The sequence below is a fragment of the Mytilus edulis genome, chromosome 2, assembly GCF_963676685.1.
Source record: "Mytilus edulis chromosome 2, xbMytEdul2.2, whole genome shotgun sequence".
Taxonomy (NCBI): domain Eukaryota; kingdom Metazoa; phylum Mollusca; class Bivalvia; order Mytilida; family Mytilidae; genus Mytilus; species Mytilus edulis.
The window spans coordinates 25,704,768-25,726,803 of NC_092345.1; the positions used below are offsets into that span (position 1 = coordinate 25,704,768).

Sequence of the window (22,036 nt, forward strand, 5' to 3'; positions counted from 1 at the left end):
GGTTTTTTACTTTCTATCTTTAGTTAGCGATATGGTTAGAGGGTGAGGAGTTAGGGATTATGATTCCGGGTTTGGAATAAGGGTTAGGGTTTTTGGAAATTCAAGGTTTGATGTAATTTGAATATTTTAAGATTTACCTATCGAAAGTGGATACATTTGTCAATGGGAGCGAATGCAGAATCGATTTCTGTAATGAGTTAATCGAAAATTCTAAGTGAACATGAATGTAGCGAGATATCACAGAAGACAAATATAAACATATAATAATGTGTTAAATTGGCAAAAACCGGTTTCAAAGCATACCGAATTATAATATAGCAGAACTCTACATATCTTGCCGAAGTAAAATGTATACATTCCTTCATTACGTGGCTTGTTTGCCTACCCAAAGCACATGTAGTCACCATTTCTTTTTTGGTGGGGGTACGTGTTGCTCATTCTTTAGTTTTCTATGTTGTGTTTTGTAGACTGTTGTTTGTAGTTTAGTGCTTCATCGCTTTTTGCCATGGCATGTCTCTCATAACTATGACCGTAAATATGATATGTGGTCATTAATGAAACTGAACATTGAGGCGGATTCAGACTTTTTTAAAAGGGGGTTCCAACCCAGGAGAAGGGGGTTTCAAAACATGTCCCCATTCAAATGCATTGATCGTCCAAAAATAAAGAGGGTTCCAACCCCAGGAACACCTTCCCTGGCATCCGCCACTGGCACAATGGCTCTTAACTCTGAAAAATTTCCTCTAAAACTTAAAAACAACACAAGATACTTAACTCACATTTTTGTGAAATATTAACCGGTCCCAAACTTCCGTTATATTTCGATTTATCCACAACCGAATTGAGTACCTTGGGTTAGTTTAAGGTATATGAGGGAGAAATTCAGAGAAAAGTGGCCGTGAGACTGAAATAGAAACGAATCGAATCTCATTAAACGAAAACTTTTGTGGATTTAGTTTTTGTCTGATACCATCCGATGATTTGTTTTAAATATTTCTTAAAACAAACGTTTTCTTAGTAAAATGTCATTTCATCCACAAGAAAAGATATCAGATATTAAGGTTAATATCAAGGTTAAATGATAGTGGATAACACTAAACCATCTATACACATTAATAAAACTCCTGAATCTATATAAATCACACATTTTTTTGGGACTTGGAATCATAGGTGTCACAAAACTCATATTGAAAGTGGATATATTTGTTTTGAACGGGAGAAAATGTAGAATCTATTTATTCAAGAAGTAATAACACCTTTGATCCACCTCTTAGTCTTTGTTAAAATTGGGATTAAAAAAACCGTAAAGAATGTATCTTTGTTTCAAATAAAGAAATACTTGGTATGAGTAAAGTTTTATCCTGTCCAGTGCTACATTGAAAATGTCACATATCATGTCATTGCATATAAGATGATAACCATCACCAGAAGTATTAATCAAAATGTTACCCATTTTTTTTTATTAACAAGCCTAAGTAACCATGTCACCGATGAAATGCAGGGTTTATTTCCTACAACTGTCAAGTTCAAGAGAAAGTTTTGTATTCATCTTTTCCGAATAAAACCGGATGTGGCGTAGTATGATTTTGTGGTATTGTACCTCGATGATTTAATCGTAAATGCACACTGAAACTGAATATGGCGGGGAATTACACGAAACGACTTTAGTCTAGGTTGTGGTCAACACAAATGTATACAGCTGGATTGCAACCGGAGATATTACACATTTTGCCGCAGAAAAATAAATACATTCCTTCATAATGTAGGTTGTAAATAACCTTCACTTTTATAGTATCATGATAACTTTTCATAATGGAGGCTGAAATATAAGCCATATCAATGTAATTAAATAAAACCTTTTGTGCATTTAGGTAATATCTTTCTGATAAAATCAGGTATTTTCTTCCATGTTTAGTTCTTAAAATAACGAATACTATTCTTAGTAAAATGACATATCATCCATGAAAAGAAGATATCAGATATCCAGGTTAAATGATGAGAAGTCAAAATTATATCCTAATTGTAATACACCTGAATGAAACTTGAGCACTGTGTCCTTAACATGCTTAATCTATATATATTTGTGCATTACATTATTTCAACTTGCTTAGGGATGTCTCAAAACTGTATATTTTAAAAAAATATCTGTTCACACTTATTTTCGTGCAGTTCTAAATTAATTTTTTTTCAAAATCAAAATGGATTGATAAAATTTATTAGTCTTTTATTATGATAGACATGAAATTCATCAATAAATGTTTATAAATTAAAGATTTTAGAAAGCTTTAAACAAAGAAATAATACGCACGTACTAAAAACGCATACACAGTTCAATACCAAAAGAATGGCCAGTAACTTGAACATAGAAAGAAAACGCACATACCATACAGTAAAAGTACTCAACAGTAGAATAACTAAAATTCCGAACACCAGCAAAAATTCAAAACAGAAATTTAATATATAGAAAATCAAAATGTCAAACACATCAAACGAATTGAAAATAACTATCATATATCTGACTCGGTACATGCATGTCCATATGGGGATAAAACCTGGTTTAGACATCTATAGACAGCATATAAGCGAAATGAAAGAGAAAAAATACAAAAAATGACCATAGCACATTAACACAACAACGGGATGTGTGAATACGAGCCAAGCTAAAAGGATATAACCAACAATAAACTAAAGAGTAAAGGTGAAAATATATACAAAAAAAGATAAAAAGAACATAATAACACGTAATTAAGAGGATAAAAAATGTCAGTAACAAGAATCTATACTACAAAACCATCATGTATAACATGTGAAGTTGAAACGGAATGTTTATCAAGAAGGTCTTGGTATCTTCCGATGATCTTTCTTTGGATAAAAAGAACTTGACGAAACTTTTTTTTTTTTACAAAATCTTGGTTCATCAACTTTCTACCAACTAGTGACGTTTTATTAAAGTCTGAGTAGCACCTGCAAGCTCTTGAAACTGAATGAGTTTATCCCATATGGTATATCTTGTGGAAATTTATAATGTTAAAATTAAAATCTTCTCGTTTGTCATATATTCTGGTACTGAGGTAACCAAATTCAAGATTTAAGTCTTAACATAAACTAGAGGAAGCTGTGCCTGCTGTTTCTTTGATTTATAATTCTGGATGATATGTGTATGAAACCAAATTAGAACAGGTTGGATTGTTAATGGATTGTTTATGGAAAGAACATCTTCCCTATATCTGAATCTGAAATTAAACGAGCTGGCAGTTTCTGAAGTGAACTCCGATTCATGCGAAAATAAGAAGAGGTCGGAAGAGAGTTTTACACAGTACATTCCAATAGTAATACCGACAATTTGTTGATAAAAAACTTTCTCCAAATTCAACAAATATGTTGTCAATATGAAACAAATAGGATGGCATGTTTTAAAAAAAAATGGTTTTAAAACACTAGCACCATAAATAAAAAAACAAACACAGTAAATATTGGAACAGGATGGTCTGTATTTTTAATAAAGAAATGAAGAACAAATGAATTTGGAAAACAAGATACAATGTGCTAGCTTTCATGAAAGAAACTATGGTTCCCACAGCTGCTTGTTGAATATCATCATGCAAGAAATTAATAGCAAAGATCAGATACAATACACAAGGTTTCATGAAGGTCGATATATTTATAAAATGCAATTGAAATCGTCAGTTATTGTATTTTGATAGTGAGTGACCAATTTTAATCATGATACACTAGTTTGAGGAAAACGGCATGTCATTTACCAGGAAAGATTTGAAAAGCTTCTTACTTAAATCCAGTTTCAGATCACTTGATTGACAACAACGGTATGGAGGAAATTAAAATTCACACCGATATTATTTTTACTTATACGCAGTATGATGATTTGTTTAAGATTTCTTTTAATAACATGCAATTTTGTGCTGGTTATTCTGAATTACATAATATAATTATATTGATACAGTTTGAATTACTAGTACACGGTTTTGTTAATGACTAGCTTAATCCGGTCTTCACCAGACCAACGGTAATGACAGATACATAAAAAGTTTGAGATCATACATACCAAAACGAACATATACAGAACAATCTAGAACATGCACTCGTTTTTCATTAAAAAAAAGTATCAGGCGAGTACTGAACTATGATGCCAATTTAAAAAGGAGAAATTCAGAAAAACTGACAATATTAAACCATATCAATGAACAGAACAAGTGTAAATAACTGCCATATTCCTGAAGTAGTACATACATTTAGCCTTATGGAATTGCGACATAAGTATCTTACATTATTTACTGATAATTCAATTTGGAAATGAAAGTGATTCTACGCTTAATAATATATTTTACTTTCAGTAAAACGATTCTAAAGAATCAGAAAAGAATTAAATTAAGGTTAACACCTAATTTCGTTTTAAGTGATTCAAATGATCATTAACAAAACATGTACCCTTATACTTCAAAGGTAAATGAATTCGAATATTTATGGAGTATTCATAAGTTTGTGAATAGCACAACGACCCAGACATGGTAATTTGTCATTCTATCAGGAAGAAACATGTGCTAAGTATCTGATACTATCAGAACATGAAAGCAAGTTATATTCCGTACAGTTCTGATTGAATCAATTCTGTACAAAACTTTCTTTTGTAGGTTGTTCGATCTAAAGATGTTAACATCGTTCTAACAATACAACATAAACAAAGTGAAATATAACAAAGACAATCATTTACATGAATGATTTTGACATGACTATGCTCGGTTTTAAGGTCAAGATATAGGTTTGGTTGCTGTTAACAACTGCTGCTTCAAGTTATCTATATGGAAAGGCGGTTTCTTCGTTTTCTTCATTAAGAACTCAGCTAAAATATGTCAATCGGTGTCGTTTGTTATATCAAGTATGTATTTTTTGTTGTTTAAATATTTACTGACAAGATTAAAATCATGCAAATTTCACTTAACTAACTGTCAAGCAGGAAGCAAATAAGATGTATGGCTTGTTTCCATCAATTTCACAATTGAAGTGTAAATAAATGAGGCTTATTTAAAAAAAAAACATGATCAGTTTTGGAACGAAGCCAATTGATCGAATTTATACCTACGTTGATTCGTTAGAAGAAAAGACCCAAATAGCATTCTGCAAGGTCAAGGCTGACGCAAATAGAATCGAAAAGATGCGTTGATATGCGTTGAGATGCTTAGCAAGCATCCAATAATTCAAATTATTCTAAATTGCTGTATCTGCTGCGCTAGGAAACGTCTTCTCTGCAATTTAGGCTTTGACTAGAGGATATAAATTATGGTATCCTCTAGTCTTCTTTTGGCCGACAGTTTAATTCTTGTAATGATTTGGTGCCCCATCAGGTCAAAATAGGGATAAATTATGAACAAAAAAGCAATGAGTTTAATGACCCTTGAAACAACTGTTTGAGGAGCCCGTAGTTTCGCCGAATGCTAAATTTTAGTCTAAATTCAATATACTTTTATTTTCTAGTTTTCTGTCATTTTTTCCGGTCAACACCTATTGAAGGACCTACCTATTGTGTTAATTGATAAACTTTGTTCTAAGTTGCTACTTGATAGAATACATATATTATGTTTTTATTAGAAGTAAGCAAAAAATTAATAAATTTGCACGCTGGTTTTGATAAAACATGCATCATTCATCATGTTTTGGACTGACATTTTCAAAAAATTGTGTAGCCATTATTTTGTCAATATTTTACCTTTAAGTTAATTATATGCAAGAAATGTAAACCATCTTTAAATTACGGATTGTTATCTGTACGTAGGTACATAGTGTGACCTATCTAATGATATTCAATACTATAATAATGTAATTGTAAGTTTCAACGTGGTAATTGATCAGAACACGTTGAATGATTGTTGCTCAACGTTTTGATATTTTGTCCTATAAAACATGGGCATGAACCAAACAAAAAACCGGGAGAAAGTGTCAGAGCTTAAAGGTTTCTGGATATTAATAGAGATGTTGTTAATACTGCTAGCCAGGGCATATTGCTCCACAGACCTAGACACCAATAATTTTATAAAGGAGGAGTTTGTTGAAAATAAATTGCCTAACCTTAGAGTGCAAAAACTTGTGTCTCTGCATTTTCTTATTATTTCACTTATTCTATGATCATGATCATGCATTTTTAAACAAAATGATCATATTTCAAAGCTACTGATAAAAACACGATCTGTTCTGATTACATCTGGAAACAACTATCTTATATTTTGATGCTGTATGAATTCTATACGAAAAAAGTATTTGCAGATTTATTTTATCAACAAAATTGTAGCCAAATTAAAATTCGTGACAGATGTTTTAATATCTTATTAATAAACCAAAACTTTAAGTTTGACTTATTTAAATATACCATAACAATTACAGTGCGTGTATCTATGAGACAGAAAACAGATAACTTCCTGATGCTAGCATATTAAATTTCATATATTTAATGTGAACAAAAGCTTCTATTTAAATAATCGTCCTTCAAAAAATCAGGTACCCTTTCTATATATATATATATACTTCCTGGTTGACAACTTTTCCACAGTGTTAGTTAAACCTCAATATGAGAAAGACGTTTATTTTTTGTGAAAAAAAACAGAGGCGGAAGATACCAAGGGAAAAGTAAAATCACAAAATTACTGAACTCCGAGGAAAATTCAAAAAGCACAGTCCCTAATTAAATGGCATTATCAAAAGCTCAAACACATCAAACGAATGGATACCAACAGTCGTATTCCTGACTTTTGAAGTTTCAAAATTCAAGCTGAACAGAAATCAGTAAGTAGATTGTTTCTTTTGTTGTTGTAGTTTTGTTTGCATGTGAGTTATATTTTTAAAGACATGTGTATTGGTATAGAATCGATATTAAAGTTAGCATAATTTCTGTCAATTACCAAAGATTTTTTAATAGATTTAAAAAATTTGACAACATTAAAAACTTTATTATAGACATTTAAAAAACTACTTTTATGGCTGTCAAAATTAAAAAAAAATGTCTTCCGAAATAAATATATATTCTTCACTGAGGTTGATGCAGAGTTTACAGCAATATCATGTTAGTTTGTAATCAATTTTCAAAAACTTTAAATGTGTTTTTTCTGTGCACACATTGCATCTTTAGTTGGTGTATCTCGGAGGAGTTCCAATGCGGTCAAAGAGAACGATGTAATTATCGATTTTTAAGGTTTGGTTGTACATGTCAGGAATTAATGGTCATATAGAAGAATAGCTTTGATTTGTGAATAATTGATATTCAACATGTTCAACTCCATAAGGAAAATAGAGTAACTAGTTTATTTCTTTAAAAGTCGTATTGTTATGCTGGGAGTATTGCTTAGTGGTGATGTATGATACGAGATCAGTAAATTAAAGCTGAATAGTAAAAGAAAAAATATTATAATTTTCAGTTTGAAAAAGACAGCAAATTATTATAACCCTCGAAGGGTGTAAAGTTTTGAATCGTTCGTCTGTCTTTCAGTCCGTCAGTCCGTCAGTTCTGTTACAAACCCATCAAGAACCGCTACACAGAATTTGATAAACATTTGTAGATACAAAGCACATCGACAGGAAATTGAGATTCAACTTTTTTTTTGAATTTTGGCCTGAATAGAAGCGTTTCCATAACAGTGTGGACGAGACCATTACTTGGCGCGCTCAGGTTATCATTGACTGAGTCAGATTATGTGAAGGTTCGTCCGTAACACCCACTTATCCCATAGTGCTTATTAAAGACATTTAAAGCGAGGGGTCGCCCAAGGGTCTAAATGCCTAAACCAAATAATGCGAATAACTAGCAGAGGAATACACATAGTGTGTTGATTTTAATATGGAATACTTAAACATTCTTTTTTTTCTATTCATGCACATGCACGAATTTCACTCTTTTATTCTATTTCAATCCCCATTGGAAATCCTCTGACAGACTAAGTGAGCTTAAACTCGTTGTAATCAATAGCTGATGTCAAACAAGTTAAAGGTAAATGATTATTATGTTTAGCGGTGAGAACCTCACTGTAATGGAAATACCTCTATACTTCTGTAACAGTTGGTCATTGAAATCCCTCTGAATCCATACTACAGAATTTCAATAAACTTTGTAGATAATAAGAACACACGGTTTTAATGTGCAAATAGACAGTTAACTATTATGGTTCAATTTATTTTTCTATGAGTTATTTGAACTATTAGAATGCTGACCTAATTATACTTCTGTAACAGTTTGTTATCCCAACTTCTCTGATTTGTTTCTCGGCTTATTTATATATACATACCCCTTTAATTTTTTTTTTTATTAAAACGAATTAAATTCGGTAACATTAGACACATGTTTTCATGAAGTAGTTAGTAGTATATAAACTTATGTTCTCGTGAATTTATTTAGATAGTAATGATAAACTCGACACATGGTTATTTTATTTTATGCATTGAAATTGAATAACTAGAGACGATATCAAGCAATATCAAGTCTCACTCGTAATGAAACCTACAACTATACATACATGTCTTATGATCAACCAAATTATGAAAGTCTTCCTTACTTAGAAACTGAAATGTGTCATCATAATTTATAGTTTTAATTCTTAGAATAATGAAACATAATCACCCGACCTATGACAATTGAAGCAACAATGCAACGCGGAAAAAATATCACATGTCTAGGTTTCAAGACAAAAAATTAAAAAAAAAAGTTCAGATTTCAAATAATCGACTTCGAGCCTAAAGCCTCGGTCATACCTTAACGGATAGCTCGAACGGATGCCTAACGGATAACTTTTTTTTCTCAATCCGTTCATGTCCGTAAGACGTCCGTTCTTATCCGTTAGACGTCCGTCCATATCCGTTGCATGTCCGTTTAGCGTACGTTTTATCCGTCGACGTCCGTTTTGTCTGGTGGAAAATTTTGAGCATGTTCAAAACTTTGAACGGACGTCCAACGGATGAAATTTCCGTTGAACGTCCGGTAGGCGTCCGTTTTGTACGGTACTCGTCCGTTCGTTTCCGTTTTGTATCCGTTACGTGTCCGTTATACATCCGTTGGAGGTCTGGCAGATAAATTCACCAACGGACTTTTAACGGACGTCTAGCGGATAAAACGGATGTTGAACGAATGTTAAACGGACTTCTACCGGACGTATAACGGATGAAACGGATGATGAACGGATCTGAAACGGACAAATGCCAATAAAAATTTCGCTTCAGGAATGCCAATTAGATTTAAGGTTCATGAATTCTTATTTTTTTCATAAACGATTTTAGAGTAAGGGCACGTCTTCACAATCAAGCAGCTCTTATTTAGGCCAGAAACTGCCCTTTGACGACATTTTGAAGAACAAACCAAAACCAGTTTCACAGAAACATTTTGAATATTTTTGCGATTTACATGTATTATAATTGTTGCCTTTAATTTTTCCGTATATCTTGTTCATCCGTTTTATCCGGTACGCTTCCGTTGAATGTACACTCGACATCCGTTCTGTCCGTTACGTTTCCGTTTCTCGTACGTTGCATATCCTTTATGTGTCCGTTATGCATTCGTTACGCGTCCGTTTTATTCGTTCAGTACATCAACGGACTCCCAACGAATAACAATTTTGTCAACGGACAACTTTTATTTTCATCCGTTAGGCGTCCGTTCGTGCTATCCGGTGAGGTGTGACCGAGGCTTATGGTGTGACCGAGGCTTAAATGTTATTTTTTTCTTCCTGTAAGTACATTTAGCTCATCAACATAAAGATGTCGTGTATTTCTCCTTTTTTCTTCTAATTTTTACTTTTTTCGGGTAGATTATATGTTTTCATACAAAGCAAGAAAAACTTTTACCTATATGTATAATGGGTCGTTTACTACAGAATTATAGGGTAAGGTAAAATACGAAAGAATTACATAATCTTTAGTTAAGAACTTTAGCTCAAATACGTGAGGCTGCATTTATGTCTTCACTAGTAATGATACGAATAGTAATTAAGAAACTTAAACAAAAATTGATTGGTAATCCTACTTTTATTAAAAATTTCCATGGCATGATATTACGAATTTTGATAACACAAAAGCTGTTCCTTGTGTAATTCACATGGCACTTTTTAAAGCACCTTCTTCAAACCAATATACTGTGGATTCATTTATTTTCGTGGGTACCAATTTTCGTGGATTAAGGAAAACCTGCATGTTCATAAATTTTTAATTTCGTGGTTTTGTCGAGGTCAGCATACAAGCCTTTAGAAAATTTGTTATTCGTTGAACATTTAATTTCGTGGTTCATCTGTATCCACAAAATCCACGAAAATTGGTATCCAACGAATAATAATGAATCCACAGTAGTATTTATATAAATTCCATTTGAAATACTATGACATTTATTCTTTTTGGTTGAATGAATTAAACCTGTAAAGAACAGGTGACATTGTCAAATTTAATTGTGCATGATGCTCCAAAAAGATTTAAATAATATAAATTTAAAGTACTATGTAATTAAATATTGTAATGACAAATTACGTGAATCATCAAGTTTTAATGAAACTTAGGTGTTTTTATATATTTTATGGAGTACGAGAAAAACGTAATTTTAATTTTTAATTAAACAAGCAGCTGATATAAGATTAAATAGACAGGTCTATCCCAAGATTATCAAGTACTTTAGTAGACAATGAGACATCAAGACATTATTTTAAGCTTAAAAAAATAACAGCTGAACACAAGATATAGCACACTAGTGCTAAAAGTGGCGCTAAAAACCAATTAATCAATCAATCAATTAATTTGTGATATGAAATGACATATCAATATGTTATATGTTTTAATAATATCACACAAATAGGTATGCTGCATCAATATGAATTTTAAGTATAAATATTACTTTCTTTATAGCGAAATTCAATATAGAATAATTACATTAGATGTATGTTTCATTATAATACGTTATTCTGATTGGCTAACTAGCAATCTCGTGATATTCCTTAATCAATTGCATTACACAAAACAACTTTTCATTCATGATGACACGAGGTCCCACAATAAAGTGCACAGGTAAATGAAATAAAAACTTGATAAAAGGCGTGATTTCATGATCCTATAGGTAAAATGTAATTATAATAGATATAGGAAGATGTGGTGTGAGTGCCAATGAGACAACTCTCCATACAAATAACAATTTAAAAAGTAAACCATTATAGGTTAAAGTACGGCCTTCAACACGGAGCCTTGGCTCACACCGAACAACAAGCTATAAAGGGCCCCAAAATTACTAGTGTAAAACCATTCAAACGGGAAAACCAACGGTCTAATCTATATAAACAAAACGAGAAACGAGAAACACGTATATATTACATAAACAAACGACAACTACTGTACATCAGATTCCTGACTTAGGACAGGTGCAAACATTTGCAGCGGGATTAAACGTTTTAATGGATCCAAACCTTCTCCCTTTTTCAAAATGTACTTCGGTCAACGCTTTTACACCCCAATAAATTTACAAAAAAGGCATTCAATTCTTACATGAAATTCAAAACAGTGTGGCTGTGGCCATTGATTGACACATTAAATTCATCCATTGACTTGGACAATTTAGGTGAACGTTTGTATGTAACGACCACTGCTCACTATGTACTTTTTAAAGACACTTAAACTATGGGGTCACCAAAGGTTCACAACACCTTAATAAAGTAATTCGAAAACTTAATCAGAAATAACACGATGTTTTGATTTATACTAATTATATAAATCAAAACATAAAGGTTATTCCTGATTAATTTTTCGAATTATTTTATAATTAAAGGCGTTAAGAAACCTTTGGTGACCCCACAGTTTAAATGTCTATCGTAGGTACGTCGTGAACAGTGGTCGTTACAGACAAACGTTCACGTAAATTGTCCCAGTCAATGGATGGATTTAATGTGTCAATCAATGGCCACAGCCACTGTTTTGAATTTCTATGTTTAAAAAATACTGTTTATTAAACAGGTATACATAAACATGGTTGTACTTTACTTGTCAAATAAGCGTTTAACTTGTCAATTACAAGGTAATACGACATGGTTAGTATTGCTTGGTACAATTTAGATAAAACATTATCATTACAAGGTAATACGACATCTTTGGTATTGCTCGGTACAATTTAAGTAAACACATCATTATTGTAACTCATATTTTATTGTAAAAAAAAGTTAAAATATATGTTGCGATTAAGCCTATATGACTTTTCTTTTTTCTACTTTAAATGAAAATATCCAATTTAAGAAGTATGTTTCTCACTACTATAAAACGAACAATACTGTAGTATAAATAGACAGAGCTCGTCAGCAGCCTCTATCCTTTTCCACGAAAACACTGTATTGTTATCAGACTGTATTGTATAGGTAAACCGGTTTTGTAGGTTTTTAAAAGTGATTTTTTTACGACACAATGCTTTTATGTTTTATGTTGCATGTTATCTTTTCATTCTCGTATATGTCCTCAAATTACATGACTTTTAAATACTTGAGTATTAAATGGTTGTAACTGAGCATGACATAGCCTAGAAAAAAATAAATCTACAAATATATATATATACTATTTAGCCTTGCATCTAAAACAAAACCAGTCTTATAATTTGGTACACCAAACATGTGTTTTGCGTTCACAAGACTCTGAATCATCAGTGCCGATGGAATCAAAATATTTAAAATCTCAAATCATTTGACAAGTAGAAGAGCATTGAAAGACAAAAATTCCAAAATGCTTTCAAAATTTGACTTCGAAATTTTATGCATGGAACAGAAAAGAAAAAGTGTTTTGAATGATCTATCCCATCGAATTGGAGATAAAGGATACTACAGATACAGTTAAGTCGGCTTCATATCTTGACTTACATCTAGAAATTGACAATGAGGGTCGGTTGAAAACAAAACTTTACGACAAAAGAGATGATTTCAGCTTTCCAATTGTGAACTTTCCATTTCTAAGTAGCAACATTCCAGCAGCACCTGCATACGGGGTATATATCTCCCAATTGATACGATATTCCCGTGCTGGCATTTCCTATCATGATTTTCTTGATAGAGGGTTACTGCTCACAAGTAAGCTATTAAACCTTCGTAAATTTTACAGACGCCATCATGAGTTGGTTGACCGTTATCATTTTATGGAATAACCGTTTCACAAATGATATCGGATATGTTCCTTACGTCGTAACTACAATCCCCTGCCCTTTCATGAATGTGACCTACCGAATTAGACTATTTACCGGATTTGTAATCACATAAGCAACACGATGGGTGCCACATGTGGAGCAGGATCTGCTTACCCTTCCGGAGCACCTGAGATCACCCCTAGTTTTTTGGGGTTCGTGTTGTTTATTCTTTAGTTTTCTATGTTGTGTCATGTGTACTATTGTTTTTCTGTTTGTCTTTTTCATTTTTAGCCATGGCGTTGTCAGTTTGTCTTAGATTTATGAGTTTGACTGTCCCTTTGGTATCTTTCGTCCCTCTTTTAAAAGCAAAAATTAACAATAAAAGTTAATTTAGTGAAACTAAATGGCCAATGTCAAAGATAGTTTATGTCAACAGAGGAAAGATCACTATTAATGCGGTGATATTACCCCCGGGGGATATCAAACTTGCAAAACTAACCACATCCTTTATCGTGAAGAAGACAAAAAAAAATGGAAAAAGAATGCGAACATGGCAAACCTAACCACATTCTGTTTCACAAAGTTAATACGTTTTAGTGGTAGTTTTATTTCGCTATTTCAAAAATAATTTAAAACATAAAAAAGGTAAAGAGGGGAAATGTTATCAAATATTTTTCAAAATTCTCACCTGAACTTCCTCAGTGAAAGGAATTGAATGCGGATACGTTTTGAAATATTGTTTGAATATTAATAAATCAAAACAAAGAGTTTTTAGAAAATAAGGAAACTCAAAATCTACTACATGTAGGTAAGGAAGTAGTTTAACTTTGCCTTAAAAAATATTAGATATTATGAGTGACGAAATAACAACTTGTTTAAAAATACCATTGACACTAAGAAAAAAAATGTGGAGTATATATATATATCAATGAAACAGCAGTCCAACAGCTCAATAAAAAAGAACCAATCAAGTATTTGGTACTCCTGTTACCCTTTATTTGTTGTAACAGAGGTTAATATTGAGCATTCAAAAGGGTGGCATCACAATAGGTCAATCTCTAAATCGTTCGGACACTAAGATAAGTTGTAAACAAAACACCGACTCCCATTGTTGATCTGTAGACTAACAAAGGTACACTTAATTTGATCAAATACCTGTAAGTACTGTACATGTAATATACAAATGGTTTTAAATTAAAAAAAATTGAAGCAAAACAATTTTTGTAATTGATTGACTTTTTTCTATTCTTGCTGGATTTCACGTTTATAGAACGTTCATCTCTCAGTAACTCGGAAAAAAAAGACAATTTTATTATTGCATTCAAATCATCGAAATAGAGGAACGATATCAAAGAGATATCATAACTCATAAGTCTAGAACAAACTGACAAAGCCATGGAAACCTTTAACCCCAGAAATGTTTTTTTTTCAAATAATCTGCAAATAATGCACTATTATAATAGTTTGCATTCCCATAGAGCATACACTTCCATAAAAATATCCATCTATTTGAAAAAAGCAGAAAAATATCATATAATTACAACATGAAATCAAAGATCTTTCTACAAATTTGGCGATGTTTTGATCACTTTAGTATAGTTAAGTCGAATAGTTATCAAAAGGTAACAGGCTTATAATTTAGTACGTCAGACGTGTGTTTCGTCTACATAAGACTCATCAGTCGAAAACAGACTGACGATGCCAGAAAGACGACAAGACAAACACAATAAACTAAAGACTGAGCAATATGAACCCAACCGTAAATCGGATTGATCTCAGGTGCTCCCTAATTGATCTCAGGTGCTCTCTAATGATAAGCAGATTCTGGTTAAATAAAATTTTGCTGCTTTGGGAACAATTTATGAACTTTTATTTATATTTTTAAACGTTGCATACTTGGTGATGTACTCGTACACTTATCATTATACCTCATATGATTCAAAAATTAACTGAGTGATAATGTTTAAACAACACTTGATCACATAGGTGGAATAAGATATAATGCAAACTAGCACGATTAAAATTCAGATTAGAACCAAATTAAAAAAGATAAGATCACTAATATAAACCATGTTTTGACTATTCAGATACACGTATAAGACTAAGGCAAAGAAAAGATAAACATCTCATAACGTTTAAGATATTTTAAATTATATCAAACATATTAAGGCTTATTAAAGACATTCGATTTAACAAGTACATATAAATGGTACGAATACAATATCAAAGGAGGGTTTGCGTCTGGTTTACATAATAGAGAGTAATTATAAACAAATATTATGGTAAAATGGTTTGAAAAATTAAAGAATAGCAACTGATAACCCCCCCCCCCCCCCCCCCCCCCCTTAAAAGAAATAAAATAAAATATAGAAAAAGATAAAAACAAAAATAAATAGAGATTTAACGGTCAAAGTATACAAATATAGAGAATATAGCATTATAATTAATTCAAGAATACAGAAATGCTGACCATCATCAAGACCCCCATATATAGTATTAATGCAGGTACCAGCCCAATCCGGAATATATATTTAAATATAAAGAGCTTAGCAGGTATTATGCTAGTTTTTTTGCGCATTTGATAAGTTTCATTACTATAATTAGCTTTTTAAAACTACGTCTTACTCAACTGAATAACCTGGATTCATTCCAAAACTTTTATGTAAATGATTTTAAAAATGAAACCCCTTTTTTATTTACATTGTATGTATTGAATGAATGGAAACGAGTGATGAATACATTACAACAAACAACTGTGTCCGTACTTCCTTGTCGTTTAAATAATTATAAGTTATTAAAAAATTGTATTTAGAAAATATTTAAAGATTTACGACGCAAATCAGAAAAATCTAATTCAGTTCAATTCAATTCAATATTTTATTTTAGTCTCGTCTCTCAAAAACATACAACACAGAATGAAATTAAATACATATTGTAAATATATAATAGAGAGCCATACAGTACAAAATTATAAGAGAACATCATAGATATTCGTCTATTACTAAACATACTTATAAGTATACATAATTATCAAGGTTAAATTCTTTACAGAAGAATTTTATTTGCGTTTCAAAATAATTTTCTTCTGGAAGCATGAAAGCATTTACAAGTCAACTGTTTTGTCTGAAAATATTAACCTTGTTTATCTTTTAATTGTTTGACAATTTTTTCATGAAAATAAACATTCAGAACGAAAGCAAATAATACAACTCGGTAAGTTATGCTTGTAAGTAATATTGGCAAAAAGTTCATCATTTTAGGTGGGCACAGTATTTGTCTCTTTAAAAAACAAACCAGCTATGTCCTTTACTAAACCTCTTTCTGTTATTACCAGCGGTAAAATTCAAGTTGTTGTTGTTGTATGTATTTATTTCTTTCCCTTGTAATGACATCTTACCAACGCGATGCAAAGTATTGTTTAGTCCCAATTTCTAACAGTATGCATAACATACTCCACATTTTAAGATTAAATGTTTGATTAAGGTAATAAGTAGATTCGTTGATAAAATAGAACGTGTTTTGTGATATAGTTCATGATAGTTTATGTCTTAGCAACTACAAACGCATTGCATTATTGGGCCACGAAATTAGATGTATGGCATCAACCGAAGCTATAAACTCGGCAATCAACGCGGAACTCCGGGAAACTTCGGAGATTCAACGATTTTGCTTCGGAAGTTGGTTAATTATATGCCAGCAATCATTTATATAAAATTGTTGAGCGTAAACTGTTTTCTTGGTGTAGCTTAAATTCCAAAATTTGAAAGCCATGGATGTATAAGTTGAATAAGTAACGAGTAATTTGACCAAAATTGACCTAAACCGTTTGAGTATTTTTGAAAGAGTTTGAACCTTAGTTTCTTTAAAATGTAACAACGAATAATATTTGAAAGATGTGTTATAAATCATACCATAGCTTATGATAAAGCTATTAAGGCAGATACAGTAACCCCCTTCCTTACAGATTATAAGCTTTGTAGGACAACATTTGATCTTTATCTGTATGACATAGTGATCTATTTTAAGAAGTCCTTGTGAATACATCTTAAATCATATATTGTTTTTAATTTAATTTTGTTTAATTGGTTAAATGATTGTTGGTTGCTTAATGTCCAGTGACAAATATTTCTTGCATGATCAGAACGGGAAAATGAAAACTATTTTTTATAACTTCGTGTTTTTCTTTAAAAAGATGAACAACATTTATGCTGCCTTTATATAAACCTTTTTAAGGGTTTCATGATTCTCGGATTTGCTTGCCTGAATGAGGAAAACAAGTACTTCAATCATGTTAAATATCAAACTGAGGAATCTTTTGAATGTGTTATTTCATCGATAAAGTCTACTTAACGCATTTGGTTGATAATCTTTCCGTTCAGGAATAAAGCACTGTCTACTGACATGATGTACTGCGTCCTTTTCATGTTGTCTATCGTCTTGGCTTGTTCTCCTCGCAACTAGTTGTGATTATGAAGAAGCGCTACAATAAACTGAATAATGTATTTGTATGAAACTACGACGCCATTGTATAACCTTTCACAAAAAGTATACGTATTTATTTTTTAAGGCTATAGTATAGGGACCAATAATACATCGATGTAGATGTATTTTTTGTATTGCTTTATACCAAATAGACGATTCATTTGTATAGAAGTGATGCGCTTCATTAATGTAATCTCTTGTGCACAATCTACGGATGATACCTCTATTCGAAACAAAATTCTGAGGATTAAAAGTTTTAAAAAGAAAATAAATAAAAATTTCTTAAATAGTCAATCAAGAAACTGAAAATAAAATTAAAAGAAATAACCCGATGTCAAGAACAATGGTAGCTGGTGAAAACTAAATAAATCTCATGAAGATTCAATAACTGTCATAGCGTGTCTTAAATTTGAGACAGACTGAAATTCATAAAAAAAACAAGGAAATTATTTGTTTATTATATATAGAACAGGGAAATATTAACTATCGAAATGATCAAACCTGCATACCTTAAAATCATAAGACTTTTTATAAATATTACATAACTATAACATAATATATCATGGTAAAATGTATATGCACCAGGTGTTAACCCCAAATTTTGTACTTTGAATAATTTGAATAAGGACGAAATCTCAGTTTAATGATAGCAGAGGCAGATTCAAGATTTTTGAAAGAAGGCGTAATTCCTGATCAACCATTCTATTATTGAGAAAAAAAAAATGGACAATTTTAAACTTTTACAATTTTTATATATTCCGTGAAAAAACCAACATATGACTAAATTTATTAGCGATCATACGCCACCCTCTGTATCCGCCACAGATCTATATGCAATAGATCATATTTCATTCCGTAAAAATCGTATTTATGTTTATATTTAGTAAAGCCATCCTGTCAGATACTTCCTTTAGTAAGGATAATGAAATCTGACAGGTACTATATAACACCTTAAAAAGTTTATATCCTATATGATTATGTCAATAAGCATACTCTTAAGCTTTATGTCAAAACAAATATTTTTCTCTCGGGTTCTTCAATGTTAATTCAATGTCGGAGAACACTTGGGTTGCTAGTAACTATTGTACATTATGACGCCTACGCAGACGTTCCCCTTAAATATTAAATCTTTTTATCGCAAAGGGCAAATTATTCAAAATGTATATTCAAAAAGTTTCTGCAAGAGTTACTTTTTCCTTTATGTCTTAATCGGCAACTTAATTCCATGTTCCCTCTATCAAAATAGTTCGATTTTAGTACAGACGGTTAGGTACTATAATTTTGTTATTGATAATAGAAACATAATCAAATAATTGAATGCCTTTAAGTTGAAAACACGTTATTCTAAAAACTGTAAAAAAAAAATCATTCTTGTAAAATTATCTTTACTCGTAATTGATTTTAGGCTTTTCAAAAGTTTCATGTTTGGAATATTATTTAAGTTTCCCATTAAAGTTTAAACAAAGAACAATAAATTAGTCATAAAACTGACGTTAAATATATAAGTATCTATTAAAGTACTAATATCTCATTATCACGCACAAAGTCATATCATTCAGGTTAATGAATAGTTTGTATTGTTCCGCAAATTGAATATCATAAGAAAGACACTTTTACTCTAGAGAAGGGGAAAATTAAATCCTTTATGAAAAATTCAGTTAATTGAATGCTCTATATAAACCTATTTAAGTCTTAGATGCATGATTTTTTTATTAGTTTTTAGAGACTTTGAACTAGCTGTTAGTTAACGGCGAGTACTCTCAGATCTGTATCTAGTGTATCTAGTGACTTTTTATTGTTGGGATGTACAAGTACCCGTCCACGTCCACTTGTATTTTTGTCCATCTGATGAGCCTTTTTCAACTGATTTTTATATTTCGTTCTTATGTTGTAACTGTTATACCACTGTTCCAGGTTAGGGGAGTGTTGGTATCCCGCTAACATGTTTAACCCCGCCACATTCTGTGTATATGTGCCAGTCCCAAGTCAGGAACCTGTAATTCAGTGGTTGTCGTTTGTTTATGTGTTACACATTAGTTTTTCGTTCAATTTTTGTACATAAATTAGGCCGTTAGTTTTCTCGTTTGAATTGTTTTACAATGTCATTTCTGGGCCTTTTATAGCTGACTGTGTGGTATGGGCTTTGTTCATTGTTGAAGGCCGTACGGTGACCTATAGTTGTTAATTTCTGTGTTATTTTTGGTCTCTTGTGGAGAGTTGTCTCATTGGCAATCATATCACATCTTCTTTTTTATATGAAGAAACTGATGTTTTTTAATGTCATATGAAACGACTTTCTGGTGATTACATTGTTAAGGAAATAATTTGAGCTCTCCGAAATTATTTTGTGTCGAAATTTACCGATTTTGAAGGCTATAAGACAATCGTCACAGAATCACGGAGCAAGTGAAAATCAAAAGAGTTGATAGCACGATATTTGTTTGTTTTTTCTCTCTAATATTTTCCATACGTTCCCATCTTTTAATTAAATTTTGTCATAACATGATTTGGTGTATTGAAATTTTATTAGAACCGATTAATATTTCTTTTTACCATTTGTTTCACCACGTAATTTGCGATTCATGTGCGGTTGTCGAATTTGTAACGAGAGTCATGGTTAAAGTCACTGCATACTGGAAATCGTCGAAAAATAGAAAACGAGAAGATATCTATCTAATAGCAATACATTTATATAATTTAATAAAATAAGAGTCAATGTGCAAGTGCTATATAGTAAAATTTAGCCTTACCAAGTATATAAAACAAAATTCGCCTATTTATTCAATTTGAAGTATCATTAGGAGTTTAAATTGAGTTATCTAACTCAAGCATGTTATAAATGTCAGTCATGCGATAGATTACAAAGTCTGTAGCAACGTCTTAAATCTTTTTATACTTGTTTACTTATATACTGCACAATATATCTTACATACATAAGCAAACAAGATACTTCTTAAATAATCATTGCGAGCACTTCAATCAAAGACTTCAATCATAGATGTTTGACCAAAATTGACCCGGATATCATATATTGTGACAACAGTTTAACACTATTAAATATTAAATATTCAAATGCTGTTAGTAGTATGCGAGGCTTTCATTGTCTGTAATCTAATATACCTTTCTGGTAACCGTAAATACGATAACAAATTTTAGATATGTAGATATATGTTTTTATGCTTTAAAAATCAATTGGAATTTATTGTTAATTTACTGCATAGATTTTTTTTAATGAGTTTATTACACATGCGTCACATGATTTGTGTTCCTCAAATATATAACATGCAATTATATACGAAGAAACCTTACAGCAGTGAGGTGAGATGAACCATAGTGATTTGAGCAATGGTCTATGAACCAAATCACAAGAATTCATTGTACATAAAGTTATCCATAATTTTGTGCAGGCATTTAATATATGTGTTCTTGGCACGTTACAAAGTTTAATCGCAGCTTATTATAGAGTTGAATGTAAGTAATTCTCACTGAATGTATGTCAAAAGGCCCGAAATTAAAAAATGTGTTTTTGGTACAAATGACGTATCCTCAAATTCAGTTAGTCATAAAAGACCTCAAATTAAAAAAATAATGCATATTTTTTTTTTATAACTGGATAGTTTTCATTATAAAATTTATGTACATATACTTTTTTCTGAAGAAAATTCTTTAATTTGTTCATATTTAGAAGAAGTTTACTTTATTTTAATTGCTTTCTTCCAGGAATCAATTCCCCGGCATGTTTTTCGTATGCAAAGTGACCTCAGTGTGACCCGTCTCGTAAAAATCCGGTGATCGCAATACGCCTGGATGTCCTTATAATACACTATTATTTGATTGTACATTTTTAAAAACACGTACTCAATATCCATGCTCTTTTTGGTCAATTGTTTACAAACAGGTGACAATCGTTAAACTTCGGCTTCAAAACACTAACTTTAATTACCTGCTATAGTATCACAACAGCACTGACCGATTGAAAAAAAAATGACGATTATACGAAATTATTTATGCGAAAAAAGGGATAAAATCGTGCACAGAAGACTAAGTTTACGATGTTTGCATGCATTGGTTCAAGCATTGGAATAACATTATTTTTCACCTACCACTCGTTTCATATGACTTTAAAGGTACGATGTTGACTACAAATGGTAAGCTATATGTTTAAACGTGATAAACGATATATTGTTTCTTTTTACTTGAATATGTCAATTTATTCTATACAGTTTTTTTAAAACAGCTGTAGACTAATGGACGTAACAGACTTATTGATGCTTACGACCAATCTCAAATGCATTATCTTAAGTTTATTACAACGTTTGTAAATGTTGAGCGATTTAGCGCTTGCTATTCAATATGGACAATTCTCATACAACTGCTGTTGGTGTTCCACAAGATCATTTAGGTACCATTTACCGAACAATCCGTTTATCGGTA

At 31.5% G+C, this 22,036-nt stretch overlaps 1 protein-coding gene across 3 annotated transcripts in view; it reads left to right on the forward strand.

The window, feature by feature from the left end:
• The first annotated feature begins 6,544 nt into the window (after positions 1-6,544).
• Positions 6,545-22,036, forward strand: part of LOC139511814 (protocadherin Fat 4-like) — a 68,637-nt gene continuing 53,145 nt past the window's right edge. For all 3 annotated transcript variants that reach the window (XM_071298911.1, XM_071298909.1, XM_071298910.1), the window contains exon 1: positions 6,545-6,792. The gene's annotated coding sequence lies outside the window, so the exon portion shown is untranslated. The remainder of the gene's footprint in view (positions 6,793-22,036) is intronic.